Source organism: Delphinapterus leucas, chromosome 15, assembly GCF_059928025.1.
Source record: "Delphinapterus leucas isolate spDelLeu-1000000601 "Yukka" chromosome 15, BTC_Dleu_Yukka2, whole genome shotgun sequence".
Lineage (NCBI taxonomy): Eukaryota > Metazoa > Chordata > Mammalia > Artiodactyla > Monodontidae > Delphinapterus > Delphinapterus leucas.
This window is the reverse complement of record NC_143143.1, coordinates 56,436,365-56,449,496: the sequence shown is the minus strand read 5'-3', so window position 1 is coordinate 56,449,496 and position 13,132 is coordinate 56,436,365.

Below are 13,132 nucleotides of genomic sequence, written 5' to 3'. Positions count from 1 at the left end.
GCTGTTTACAACTGCGTACCCTGAGGCCGTTGGAAAGCCGCACAAACGAGAGCTTTCAAGGGAACAGGGCAGCGCTGCGCCATCATCGTTGCACGTTCATGGAGCTTACTCAAACGAATGCATTTCCTTCCTGTGGCTCAAACACAACAGAGGAGTTGGAAGGCATACAGTGCCCTTTGACAGTTGTTACCACGAACGTGAGTGCACAGTGTCTCGTGAAATAAATCCCTTACAGTGTTGAAGCATTCCCTTAAGGCATGCTTCTTCGCTCCTATGGCACTCCGAGGTGTTACTAACGGGGGAAATCTGGACTTTTCCTTGAGGCCGTGGGGGGGGGGCTCACGATTCTTTTGTCGGCGAGCTGCAGAGTGCTCTTGCTGAAGCTCCCAGCAAGGAACTCAGAGCAGCAGGCCTCACACGAGGGCACTCAGACTGCTTCCGTCACGAGTAAACTCAGACTTCTTATGTGAGGCCTTCAGGCAGCAAAGAGAAGGTGGGCGCGAGGAGTGTGCTTCAGGCAGCTTAGGACCCGCAACCGTCCCGTCTACCACGGAGGGGAATAAGGTTTGCCCAGGGTCGCCCAGTTTCAACCCTGAGCTCGTGGAGTTACCTTCAGTGGTTCCTGATTGCCTCAAGGAAACACACGGGAGGAACGGGGCCCTTCCGTGGAGGCACTTTGGGGCACAGGGACCTCTGCATGGGACCTACTGGGTAAGTAGGCCAGTACCTTAGGTAGGCCTCAGTGACCAAGGCTCTCTGGCTCATGCCTAGCTGTGTACAGTGTGCAAAGCGCACTGTTCCTCAGGCTGGGCCCACAGCCTATCTTTGGCTTCCGTGAGAGTGCTGTCCCGAATCTCCTCTTGGAGCCAGTCGTCAGCACGGTGTCTCTTGGCACTGCGGTTCTCTTTCAGTCAAGGGGGCCGTTCGACTGCCAAAGAGAGTCTGCGCAGCGCTTCTTTCGCGAGGCTCTTGGACGACTGGGGCACTCCACCTAGTCAACCCAGAGAGCAGTACGTTGCCCCGGCAGCGAATGTGAAAGGTATTGCCAGCACAGTTTTCGCTTTGCAGAACACGCAGCCTTGGCCCACAACGACAGTCTTGCCGTGAAGAGACGTAGGCCCGCTAGTGCCGTTCAGGCAGCTTGGAAGCCAAGCGCAAGGCGCCTCCAAACCGGGAGAAAGCGTACCCTCCCATCCGCGTCCCACTTTCCAGCTGAATGACGCAGCAGGTTTCTCTGAAGCTTCTGCCGAGCTATCTAGCACAAGTGAGAGAGTGCCTGCCTCTGCTGAGACAGGTTTTGACGCGGGGATGGCTGGACATGCGGAAGAGCGTTCCCCAGGCCGTGCAACGTTTAGGCTTTGGTGATTCTGGACGGTCTCAAAGGTCCAGAACTGTCCCGGGGAAAGCCGTCCCTGTTTTTCTTTCTCCAGCTGGAAGTAAACATCTGGGAACCGACTGCCGTACGCAGACGTCCTGGGGGAGCCCCCTGGTTTCATTTGTGACCCACGTTGGTGCTTCACAGAGGAGCCCAAATTCCTCCTTGGGGGCACAGCAGCACGGAATGTAAGGCTGTTTACAACTGCGTACCCTGAGGCCGTTGGAAAGCCGCACAAACGAGAGCTTTCAAGGGAACAGGGCAGCGCTGCGCCATCATCGTTGCACGTTCATGGAGCTTACTCAAACGAATGCATTTCCTTCCTGTGGCTCAAACACAGCAGAGGAGTTGGAAGGCATACAGTGCCCTTTGACAGTTGTTACCACGAACGTGAGTGCACAGTGTCTCGTGAAATAAATCCCTTACAGTGTTGAAGCATTCCCTTAAGGCATGCTTCTTCGCTCCTATGGCACTCCGAGGTGTTACTAACGGGGGAAATCTGGACTTTTCCTTGAGGCCGTGGGTGAGGGGCTCACGATTCTTTTGTCGGCGAGCTGCAGAGTGCTCTTGCTGAAGCTCCCAGCAAGGAACTCAGAGCAGCAGGCCTCACACGAGGGCACTCAGACTGCTTCCGTCACGAGTAAACTCAGACTTCTTATGTGAGGCCTTCAGGCAGCAAAGAGAAGGTGGGCGCGAGGAGTGTGCTTCAGGCAGCTTAGGACCCGCAACCGTCCCGTCTACCACGGAGGGGAATAAGGTTTGCCCAGGGTCGCCCAGTTTCAACCCTGAGCTCGCGGAGTTACCTTCAGTGGTTCCTGATTGCCTCAAGGAAACACACGGGAGGAACGGGGCCCTTCCGTGGAGGCACTTTGGGGCACAGGGACCTCTGCATGGGACCTACTGGGTAAGTAGGCCAGTACCTTAGGTAGGCCTCAGTGACCAAGGCTCTCTGGCTCATGCCTAGCTGTGTACAGTGTGCAAAGCGCACTGTTCCTCAGGCTGGTCCCACAGCCTATCTTTGGCTTCCGTGAGAGTGCTGTCCCGAATCTCCTCTTGGAGCCAGTCGTCAGCACGGTGTCTCTTGGCACTGCGGTTCTCTTTCAGTCAAGGGGGCCGTTCGACTGCCAAAGAGAGTCTGCGCAGCGCTTCTTTCGCGAGGCTCTTGGACGACTGGGGCACTCCACCTAGTCAACCCAGAGAGCAGTACGTTGCCCCGGCAGCGAATGTGAAAGGTATTGCCAGCACAGTTTTCGCTTTGCAGAACACGCAGCCTTGGCCCACAACGACAGTCTTGCCGTGAAGAGACGTAGGCCCGCTAGTGCCGTTCAGGCAGCTTGGAAGCCAAGCGCAAGGCGCCTCCAAACCGGGAGAAAGCGTACCCTCCCATCCGCGTCCCACTTTCCAGCTGAATGACGCAGCAGGTTTCTCTGAAGCTTCTGCCGAGCTATCTAGCACAAGTGAGAGAGTGCCTGCCTCTGCTGAGACAGGTTTTGACGCGGGGATGGCTGGACATGCGGAAGAGCGTTCCCCAGGCCGTGCAACGTTTAGGCTTTGGTGATTCTGGACGGTCTCAAAGGTCCAGAACTGTCCCGGGGAAAGCTGTCCCTGTTTTTCTTTCTCCAGCTGGAAGTACACATCTGGGAACCGACTGCCGTACGCAGACGTCCTGGGGGAGCCCCCTGGTTTCATTTGTGACCCACGTTGGTGCTTCACAGAGGAGCCCAAATTCCTCCTTGGGGGCACAGCAGCACGGAATGTAAGGCTGTTTACAACTGCGTACCCTGAGGCCGTTGGAAAGCCGCACAAACGAGAGCTTTCAAGGGAACAGGGCAGCGCTGCGCCATCATCGTTGCACGTTCATGGAGCTTACTCAAACGAATGCATTTCCTTCCTGTGGCTCAAACACAGCAGAGGAGTTGGAAGGCATACAGTGCCCTTTGACAGTTGTTACCACGAACGTGAGTGCACAGTGTCTCGTGAAATAAATCCCTTACAGTGTTGAAGCATTCCCTTAAGGCATGCTTCTTCGCTCCTATGGCACTCCGAGGTGTTACTAACGGGGGAAATCTGGACTTTTCCTTGAGGCCGTGGGGGAGGGGGCTCACGATTCTTTTGTCGGCGAGCTGCAGAGTGCTCTTGCTGAAGCTCCCAGCAAGGAACTCAGAGCAGCAGGCCTCACACGAGGGCACTCAGACTGCTTCCGTCACGAGTAAACTCAGACTTCTTATGTGAGGCCTTCAGGCAGCAAAGAGAAGGTGGGCGCGAGGAGTGTGCTTCAGGCAGCTTAGGACCCGCAACCGTCCCGTCTACCACGGAGGGGAATAAGGTTTGCCCAGGGTCGCCCAGTTTCAACCCTGAGCTCGCGGAGTTAGCTTCAGTGGTTCCTGATTGCCTCAAGGAAACACACGGGAGGAACGGGGCCCTTCCGTGGAGGCACTTTGGGGCACAGGGACCTCTGCATGGGACCTACTGGGTAAGTAGGCCAGTACCTTAGGTAGGCCTCAGTGACCAAGGCTCTCTGGCTCATGCCTAGCTGTGTACAGTGTGCAAAGCGCACTGTTCCTCAGGCTGGGCCCACAGCCTATCTTTGGCTTCCGTGAGAGTGCTGTCCCGAATCTCCTCTTGGAGCCAGTCGTCAGCACGGTGTCTCTTGGCACTGCGGTTCTCTTTCAGTCAAGGGGGCCGTTCGACTGCCAAAGAGAGTCTGCGCAGCGCTTCTTTCGCGAGGCTCTTGGACGACTGGGGCACTCCACCTAGTCAACCCAGAGAGCAGTACGTTGCCCCGGCAGCGAATGTGAAAGGTATTGCCAGCACAGTTTTCGCTTTGCAGAACACGCAGCCTTGGCCCACAACGACAATCTTGCCGTGAAGAGACGTAGGCCCGCTAGTGCCGTTCAGGCAGCTTGGAAGCCAAGCGCAAGGCGCCTCCAAACCGGGAGAAAGCGTACCCTCCCATCCGCGTCCCACTTTCCAGCTGAATGACGCAGCAGGTTTCTCTGAAGCTTCTGCCGAGCTATCTAGCACAAGTGAGAGAGTGCCTGCCTCTGCTGAGACAGGTTTTGACGCGGGGATGGCTGGACATGCGGAAGAGCGTTCCCCAGGCCGTGCAACGTTTAGGCTTTGGTGATTCTGGACGGTCTCAAAGGTCCAGAACTGTCCCGGGGAAAGCTGTCCCTGTTTTTCTTTCTCCAGCTGGAAGTAAACATCTGGGAACCGACTGCCGTACGCAGACGTCCTGGGGGAGCCCCCTGGTTTCATTTGTGACCCACGTTGGTGCTTCACAGAGGAGCCCAAATTCCTCCTTGGGGGCACAGCAGCACGGAATGTAAGGCTGTTTACAACTGCGTACCCTGAGGCCGTTGGAAAGCCGCACAAACGAGAGCTTTCAAGGGAACAGGGCAGCGCTGCGCCATCATCGTTGCACGTTCATGGAGCTTACTCAAACGAATGCATTTCCTTCCTGTGGCTCAAACACAGCAGAGGAGTTGGAAGGCATACAGTGCCCTTTGAAGTTGTTACCACGAACGTGAGTGCACAGTGTCTCGTGAAATAAATCCCTTACAGTGTTGAAGCATTCCCTTAAGGCATGCTTCTTCGCTCCTATGGCACTCCGAGGTGTTACTAACGGGGGAAATCTGGACTTTTCCTTGAGGCCGTGGGGGGGCTCACGATTCTTTTGTCGGCGAGCTGCAGAGTGCTCTTGCTGAAGCTCCCAGCAAGGAACTCAGAGCAGCAGGCCTCACACGAGGGCACTCAGACTGCTTCCGTCACGAGTAAACTCAGACTTCTTATGTGAGGCCTTCAGGCAGCAAAGAGAAGGTGGGCGCGAGGAGTGTGCTTCAGGCAGCTTAGGATCCGCAACCGTCCCGTCTACCACGGAGGGGAATAAGGTTTGCCCAGGGTCGCCCAGTTTCAACCCTGAGCTCGCGGAGTTACCTTCAGTGGTTCCTGATTGCCTCAAGGAAACACACGGGAGGAACGGGGCCCTTCCGTGGAGGCACTTTGGGGCACAGGGACCTCTGCATGGGACCTACTGGGTAAGTAGGCCAGTACCTTAGGTAGGCCTCAGTGACCAAGGCTCTCTGGCTCATGCCTAGCTGTGTACAGTGTGCAAAGCGCACTGTTCCTCAGGCTGGGCCCACAGCCTATCTTTGGCTTCTGTGAGAGTGCTGTCCCGAATCTCCTCTTGGAGCCAGTCGTCAGCACGGTGTCTCTTGGCACTGCGGTTCTCTTTCAGTCGAGGGGGCCGTTCGACTGCCAAAGAGAGTCTGCGCAGCGCTTCTTTCGCGAGGCTCTTGGACGACTGGGGCACTCCACCTAGTCAACCCAGAGAGCAGTACGTTGCCCCGGCAGCGAATGTGAAAGGTATTGCCAGCACAGTTTTCGCTTTGCAGAACACGCAGCCTTGGCCCACAACGACAGTCTTGCCGTGAAGAGACGTAGGCCCGCTAGTGCCGTTCAGGCAGCTTGGAAGCCAAGCGCAAGGCGCCTCCAAACCGGGAGAAAGCGTACCCTCCCATCCGCGTCCCACTTTCCAGCTGAATGACGCAGCAGGTTTCTCTGAAGCTTCTGCCGAGCTATCTAGCACAAGTGAGAGAGTGCCTGCCTCTGCTGAGACAGGTTTTGACGCGGGGATGGCTGGACATGCGGAAGAGCGTTCCCCAGGCCGTGCAACGTTTAGGCTTTGGTGATTCTGGACGGTCTCAAAGGTCCAGAACTGTCCCGGGGAAAGCCGTCCCTGTTTTTCTTTCTCCAGCTGGAAGTAAACATCTGGGAACCGACTGCCGTACGCAGACGTCCTGGGGGAGCCCCCTGGTTTCATTTGTGACCCACGTTGGTGCTTCACAGAGGAGCCCAAATTCCTCCTTGGGGGCACAGCAGCACGGAATGTAAGGCTGTTTACAACTGCGTACCCTGAGGCCGTTGGAAAGCCGCACAAACGAGAGCTTTCAAGGGAACAGGGCAGCGCTGCGCCATCATCGTTGCACGTTCAGGGAGCTTACTCAAACGAATGCATTTCCTTCCTGTGGCTCAAACACAACAGAGGAGTTGGAAGGCATACAGTGCCCTTTGACAGTTGTTACCACGAACGTGAGTGCACAGTGTCTCGTGAAATAAATCCCTTACAGTGTTGAAGCATTCCCTTAAGGCATGCTTCTTCGCTCCTATGGCACTCCGAGGTGTTACTAACGGGGGAAATCTGGACTTTTCCTTGAGGCCGTGGGTGGGGGGCTCACGATTCTTTTGTCGGCGAGCTGCAGAGTGCTCTTGCTGAAGCTCCCAGCAAGGAACTCAGAGCAGCAGGCCTCACACGAGGGCACTCAGACTGCTTCCGTCACGAGTAAACTCAGACTTCTTATGTGAGGCCTTCAGGCAGCAAAGAGAAGGTGGGCGCGAGGAGTGTGCTTCAGGCAGCTTAGGACCCGCAACCGTCCCGTCTACCACGGAGGGGAATAAGGTTTGCCCAGGGTCGCCCAGTTTCAACCCTGAGCTCGCGGAGTTACCTTCAGTGGTTCCTGATTGCCTCAAGGAAACACACGGGAGGAACGGGGCCCTTCCGTGGAGGCACTTTGGGGCACAGGGACCTCTGCATGGGACCTACTGGGTAAGTAGGCCAGTACCTTAGGTAGGCCTCAGTGACCAAGGCTCTCTGGCTCATGCCTAGCTGTGTACAGTGTGCAAAGCGCACTGTTCCTCAGGCTGGGCCCACAGCCTATCTTTGGCTTCTGTGAGAGTGCTGTCCCGAATCTCCTCTTGGAGCCAGTCGTCAGCACGGTGTCTCTTGGCACTGCGGTTCTCTTTCAGTCGAGGGGGCCGTTCGACTGCCAAAGAGAGTCTGCGCAGCGCTTCTTTCGCGAGGCTCTTGGACGACTGGGGCCCTCCACCTAGTCAACCCAGAGAGCAGTACGTTGCCCCGGCAGCGAATGTGAAAGGTATTGCCAGCACAGTTTTCGCTTTGCAGAACACGCAGCCTTGGCCCACAACGACAATCTTGCCGTGAAGAGACGTAGGCCCGCTAGTGCCGTTCAGGCAGCTTGGAAGCCAAGCGCAAGGCGCCTCCAAACCGGGAGAAAGCGTACCCTCCCATCCGCGTCCCACTTTCCAGCTGAATGACGCAGCAGGTTTCTCTGAAGCTTCTGCCGAGCTATCTAGCACAAGTGAGAGAGTGCCTGCCTCTGCTGAGACAGGTTTTGACGCGGGGATGGCTGGACATGCGGAAGAGCGTTCCCCAGGCCGTGCAACGTTTAGGCTTTGGTGATTCTGGACGGTCTCAAAGGTCCAGAACTGTCCCGGGGAAAGCTGTCCCTGTTTCTCTTTCTCCAGCTGGAAGTAAACATCTGGGAACCGACTGCCGTACGCAGACGTCCTGGGGGAGCTCCCTGGTTTCATTTGTGACCCACGTTGGTGCTTCACAGAGGAGCCCAAATTCCTCCTTGGGGGCACAGCAGCACGGAATGTAAGGCTGTTTACAACTGCGTACCCTGAGGCCGTTGGAAAGCCGCACAAACGAAAGCTTTCAAGGGAACAGGGCAGCGCTGCGCCATCATCGTTGCACGTTCATGGAGCTTACTCAAACGAATGCATTTCCTTCCTGTGGCTCAAACACAACAGAGGAGTTGGACGGCATACAGTGCCCTTTGACAGTTGTTACCACGAACGTGAGTGCACAGTGTCTCGTGAAATAAATCCCTTACAGTGTTGAAGCATTCCCTTAAGGCATGCTTCTTCGCTCCTATGGCACTCCGAGGTGTTACTAACGGGGGAAATCTGGACTTTTCCTTGAGGCCGTGGGGGGGCTCACGATTCTTTTGTCGGCGAGCTGCAGAGTGCTCTTGCTGAAGCTCCCAGCAAGGAACTCAGAGCAGCAGGCCTCACACGAGGGCACTCAGACTGCTTCCGTCACGAGTAAACTCAGACTTCTTATGGGAGGCCTTCAGGCAGCAAAGAGAAGGTGGGCGCGAGGAGTGTGCTTCAGGCAGCTTAGGACCCGCAACTGTCCCGTCTACCACGGAGGGGAATAAGGTTTGCCCAGGGTCGCCCAGTTTCAACCCTGAGCTCGCGGAGTTACCTTCAGTGGTTCCTGATTGCCTCAAGGAAACACACGGGAGGAACGGGGCCCTTCCGTGGAGGCACTTTGGGGCACAGGGACCTCTGCATGGGACCTACTGGGTAAGTAGGCCAGTACCTTAGGTAGGCCTCAGTGACCAAGGCTCTCTGGCTCATGCCTAGCTGTGTACAGTGTGCAAAGCGCACTGTTCCTCAGGCTGGGCCCACAGCCTATCTTTGGCTTCTGTGAGAGTGCTGTCCCGAATCTCCTCTTGGAGCCAGTCGTCAGCACGGTGTCTCTTGGCACTGCGGTTCTCTTTCAGTCGAGGGGGCCGTTCGACTGCCAAAGAGAGTCTGCGCAGCGCTTCTTTCGCGAGGCTCTTGGACGACTGGGGCACTCCACCTAGTCAACCCAGAGAGCAGTACGTTGCCCCGGCAGCGAATGTGAAAGGTATTGCCAGCACAGTTTTCGCTTTGCAGAACACGCAGCCTTGGCCCACAACGACAATCTTGCCGTGAAGAGACGTAGGCCCGCTAGTGCCGTTCAGGCAGCTTGGAAGCCAAGCGCAAGGCGCCTCCAAACCGGGAGAAAGCGTACCCTCCCATCCGCGTCCCACTTTCCAGCTGAATGACGCAGCAGGTTTCTCTGAAGCTTCTGCCGAGCTATCTAGCACAAGTGAGAGAGTGCCTGCCTCTGCTGAGACAGGTTTTGACGCGGGGATGGCTGGACATGCGGAAGAGCGTTCCCCAGGCCGTGCAACGTTTAGGCTTTGGTGATTCTGGACGGTCTCAAAGGTCCAGAACTGTCCCGGGGAAAGCCGTCCCTGTTTCTCTTTCTCCAGCTGGAAGTAAACATCTGGGAACCGACTGCCGTACGCAGACGTCCTGGGGGAGCCCCCTGGTTTCATTTGTGACCCACGTTGGTGCTTCACAGAGGAGCCCAAATTCCTCCTTGGGGGCACAGCAGCACGGAATGTAAGGCTGTTTACAACTGCGTGCCCTGAGGCCGTTGGAAAGCCGCACAAACGAGAGCTTTCAAGGGAACAGGGCAGCGCTGCGCCATCATCGTTGCACGTTCATGGAGCTTACTCAAACGAATGCATTTCCTTCCTGCGGCTCAAACACAACAGAGGAGTTGGAGGGCATACAGTGCCCTTTGACAGTTGTTACCACGAACGTGAGTGCACAGTGTCTCGTGAAATAAATCCCTTACAGTGTTGAAGCATTCCCTTAAGGCATGCTTCTTCGCTCCTATGGCACTCCGAGGTGTTACTAACGGGGGAAATCTGGACTTTTCCTTGAGGCCGTGGGGGGGCTCACGATTCCTTTGTCGGCGAGCTGCAGAGTGCTCTTGCTGAAGCTCCCAGCAAGGAACTCAGAGCAGCAGGCCTCACACGAGGGCACTCAGACTGCTTCCGTCACGAGTAAACTCAGACTTCTTATGTGAGGCCTTCAGGCAGCAAAGAGAAGGTGGGCGCGAGGAGTGTGCTTCAGGCAGCTTAGGACCCGCAACTGTCCCGTCTACCACGGAGGGGAATAAGGTTTGCCCAGGGTCGCCCAGTTTCAACCCTGAGCTCGCGGAGTTACCTTCAGTGGTTCCTGATTGCCTCAAGGAAACACACGGGAGGAACGGGGCCCTTCCGTGGAGGCACTTTGGGGCACAGGGACCTCTGCATGGGACCTACTGGGTAAGTAGGCCAGTACCTTAGGTAGGCCTCAGTGACCAAGGCTCTCTGGCTCATGCCTAGCTGTGTACAGTGTGCAAAGCGCACTGTTCCTCAGGCTGGGCCCACAGCCTATCTTTGGCTTCTGTGAGAGTGCTGTCCCGAATCTCCTCTTGGAGCCAGTCGTCAGCACGGTGTCTCTTGGCACTGCGGTTCTCTTTCAGTCGAGGGGGCCGTTCGACTGCCAAAGAGAGTCTGCGCAGCGCTTCTTTCGCGAGGCTCTTGGACGACTGGGGCACTCCACCTAGTCAACCCAGAGAGCAGTACGTTGCCCCGGCAGCGAATGTGAAAGGTATTGCCAGCACAGTTTTCGCTTTGCAGAACACGCAGCCTTGGCCCACAACGACAATCTTGCCGTGAAGAGACGTAGGCCCGCTAGTGCCGTTCAGGCAGCTTGGAAGCCAAGCGCAAGGCGCCTCCAAACCGGGAGAAAGCGTACCCTCCCATCCGCGTCCCACTTTCCAGCTGAATGACGCAGCAGGTTTCTCTGAAGCTTCTGCCGAGCTATCTAGCACAAGTGAGAGAGTGCCTGCCTCTGCTGAGACAGGTTTTGACGCGGGGATGGCTGGACATGCGGAAGAGCGTTCCCCAGGCCGTGCAACGTTTAGGCTTTGGTGATTCTGGACGGTCTCAAAGGTCCAGAACTGTCCCGGGGAAAGCCGTCCCTGTTTCTCTTTCTCCAGCTGGAAGTAAACATCTGGGAACCGACTGCCGTACGCAGACGTCCTGGGGGAGCCCCCTGGTTTCATTTGTGACCCACGTTGGTGCTTCACAGAGGAGCCCAAATTCCTCCTTGGGGGCACAGCAGCACGGAATGTAAGGCTGTTTACAACTGCGTGCCCTGAGGCCGCTGGAAAGCCGCACAAACGAGAGCTTTCAAGGGAACAGGGCAGCGCTGCGCCATCATCGTGGCACGTTCATGGAGCTTACTCAAACGAATGCATTTCCTTCCTGCGGCTCAAACACAACAGAGGAGTTGGAGGGCATACAGTGCCCTTTGACAGTTGTTACCACGAACGTGAGTGCGCAGTGTCTCGTGAAATAAATCCCTTACAGTGTTGAAGCATTCCCTTAAGGCATGCTTCTTCGCTCCTATGGCACTCCGAGGTGTTACTAACGGGGGAAATCTGGACTTTTCCTTGAGGCCGTGGGGGGGCTCACGATTCTTTTGTCGGCGAGCTGCAGAGTGCTCTTGCTGAAGCTCCCAGCAAGGAACTCAGAGCAGCAGGCCTCACACGAGGGCACTCAGACTGCTTCCGTCACGAGTAAACTCAGACTTCTTATGTGAGGCCTTCAGGCAGCAAAGAGAAGGTGGGCGCGAGGAGTGTGCTTCAGGCAGCTTAGGACCCGCAACTGTCCCGTCTACCACGGAGGGGAATAAGGTTTGCCCAGGGTCGCCCAGTTTCAACCCTGAGCTCGCGGAGTTACCTTCAGTGGTTCCTGATTGCCTCAAGGAAACACACGGGAGGAACGGGGCCCTTCCGTGGAGGCACTTTGGGGCACAGGGACCTCTGCATGGGACCTACTGGGTAAGTAGGCCAGTACCTTAGGTAGGCCTCAGTGACCAAGGCTCTCTGGCTCATGCCTAGCTGTGTACAGTGTGCAAAGCGCACTGTTCCTCAGGCTGGGCCCACAGCCTATCTTTGGCTTCTGTGAGAGTGCTGTCCCGAATCTCCTCTTGGAGCCAGTCGTCAGCACGGTGTCTCTTGGCACTGCGGTTCTCTTTCAGTCGAGGGGGCCGTTCGACTGCCAAAGAGAGTCTGCGCAGCGCTTCTTTCGCGAGGCTCTTGGACGACTGGGGCCCTCCACCTAGTCAACCCAGAGAGCAGTACGTTGCCCCGGCAGCGAATGTGAAAGGTATTGCCAGCACAGTTTTCGCTTTGCAGAACACGCAGCCTTGGCCCACAACGACAATCTTGCCGTGAAGAGACGTAGGCCCGCTAGTGCCGTTCAGGCAGCTTGGAAGCCAAGCGCAAGGCGCCTCCAAACCGGGAGAAAGCGTACCCTCCCATCCGCGTCCCACTTTCCAGCTGAATGACGCAGCAGGTTTCTCTGAAGCTTCTGCCGAGCTATCTAGCACAAGTGAGAGAGTGCCTGCCTCTGCTGAGACAGGTTTTGACGCGGGGATGGCTGGACATGCGGAAGAGCGTTCCCCAGGCCGTGCAACGTTTAGGCTTTGGTGATTCTGGACGGTCTCAAAAGTCCAGAACTGTCCCGGGGAAAGCCGTCCCTGTTTTTCTTTCTCCAGCTGGAAGTAAACATCTGGGAACCGACTGCCGTACGCAGACGTCCTGGGGGAGCCCCCTGGTTTCATTTGTGACGCATGTTGGTGCTTCACAGAGGAGCCCAAATTCCTCCTTGGGGGCACAGCAGCACGGAATGTAAGGCTGTTTACAACTGCGTACCCTGAGGCCGTTGGAAAGCCGCACAAACGAGAGCTTTCAAGGGAACAGGGCAGCGCTGCGCCATCATCGTGGCACGTTCATGGAGCTTACTCAAACGAATGCATTTCCTTCCTGTGGCTCAAACACAACAGAGGAGTTGGAAGGCACACAGTGCCCTTTGACAGTTGTTACCACGAACGTGAGTGCACAGTGTCTCGTGAAATAAATCCCTTACAGTGTTGAAGCATTCCCTTAAGGCATGCTTCTTCGCTCCTATGGCACTCCGAGGTGTTACTAACGGGGGAAATCTGGACTTTTCCTTGAGGCCGTGGGGGGGCTCACGATTCTTTTGTCGGCGAGCTGCAGAGTGCTCTTGCTGAAGCTCCCAGCAAGGAACTCAGAGCAGCAGGCCTCACACGAGGGCACTCAGACTGCTTCCGTCACGAGTAAACTCAGACTTCTTATGTGAGGCCTTCAGGCAGCAAAGAGAAGGTGGGCGCGAGGAGTGTGCTTCAGGCAGCTTAGGACCCGCAACTGTCCCGTCTACCACGGAGGGGAATAAGGTTTGCCCAGGGTCGCCCAGTTTCAACCCTGAGCTCGCG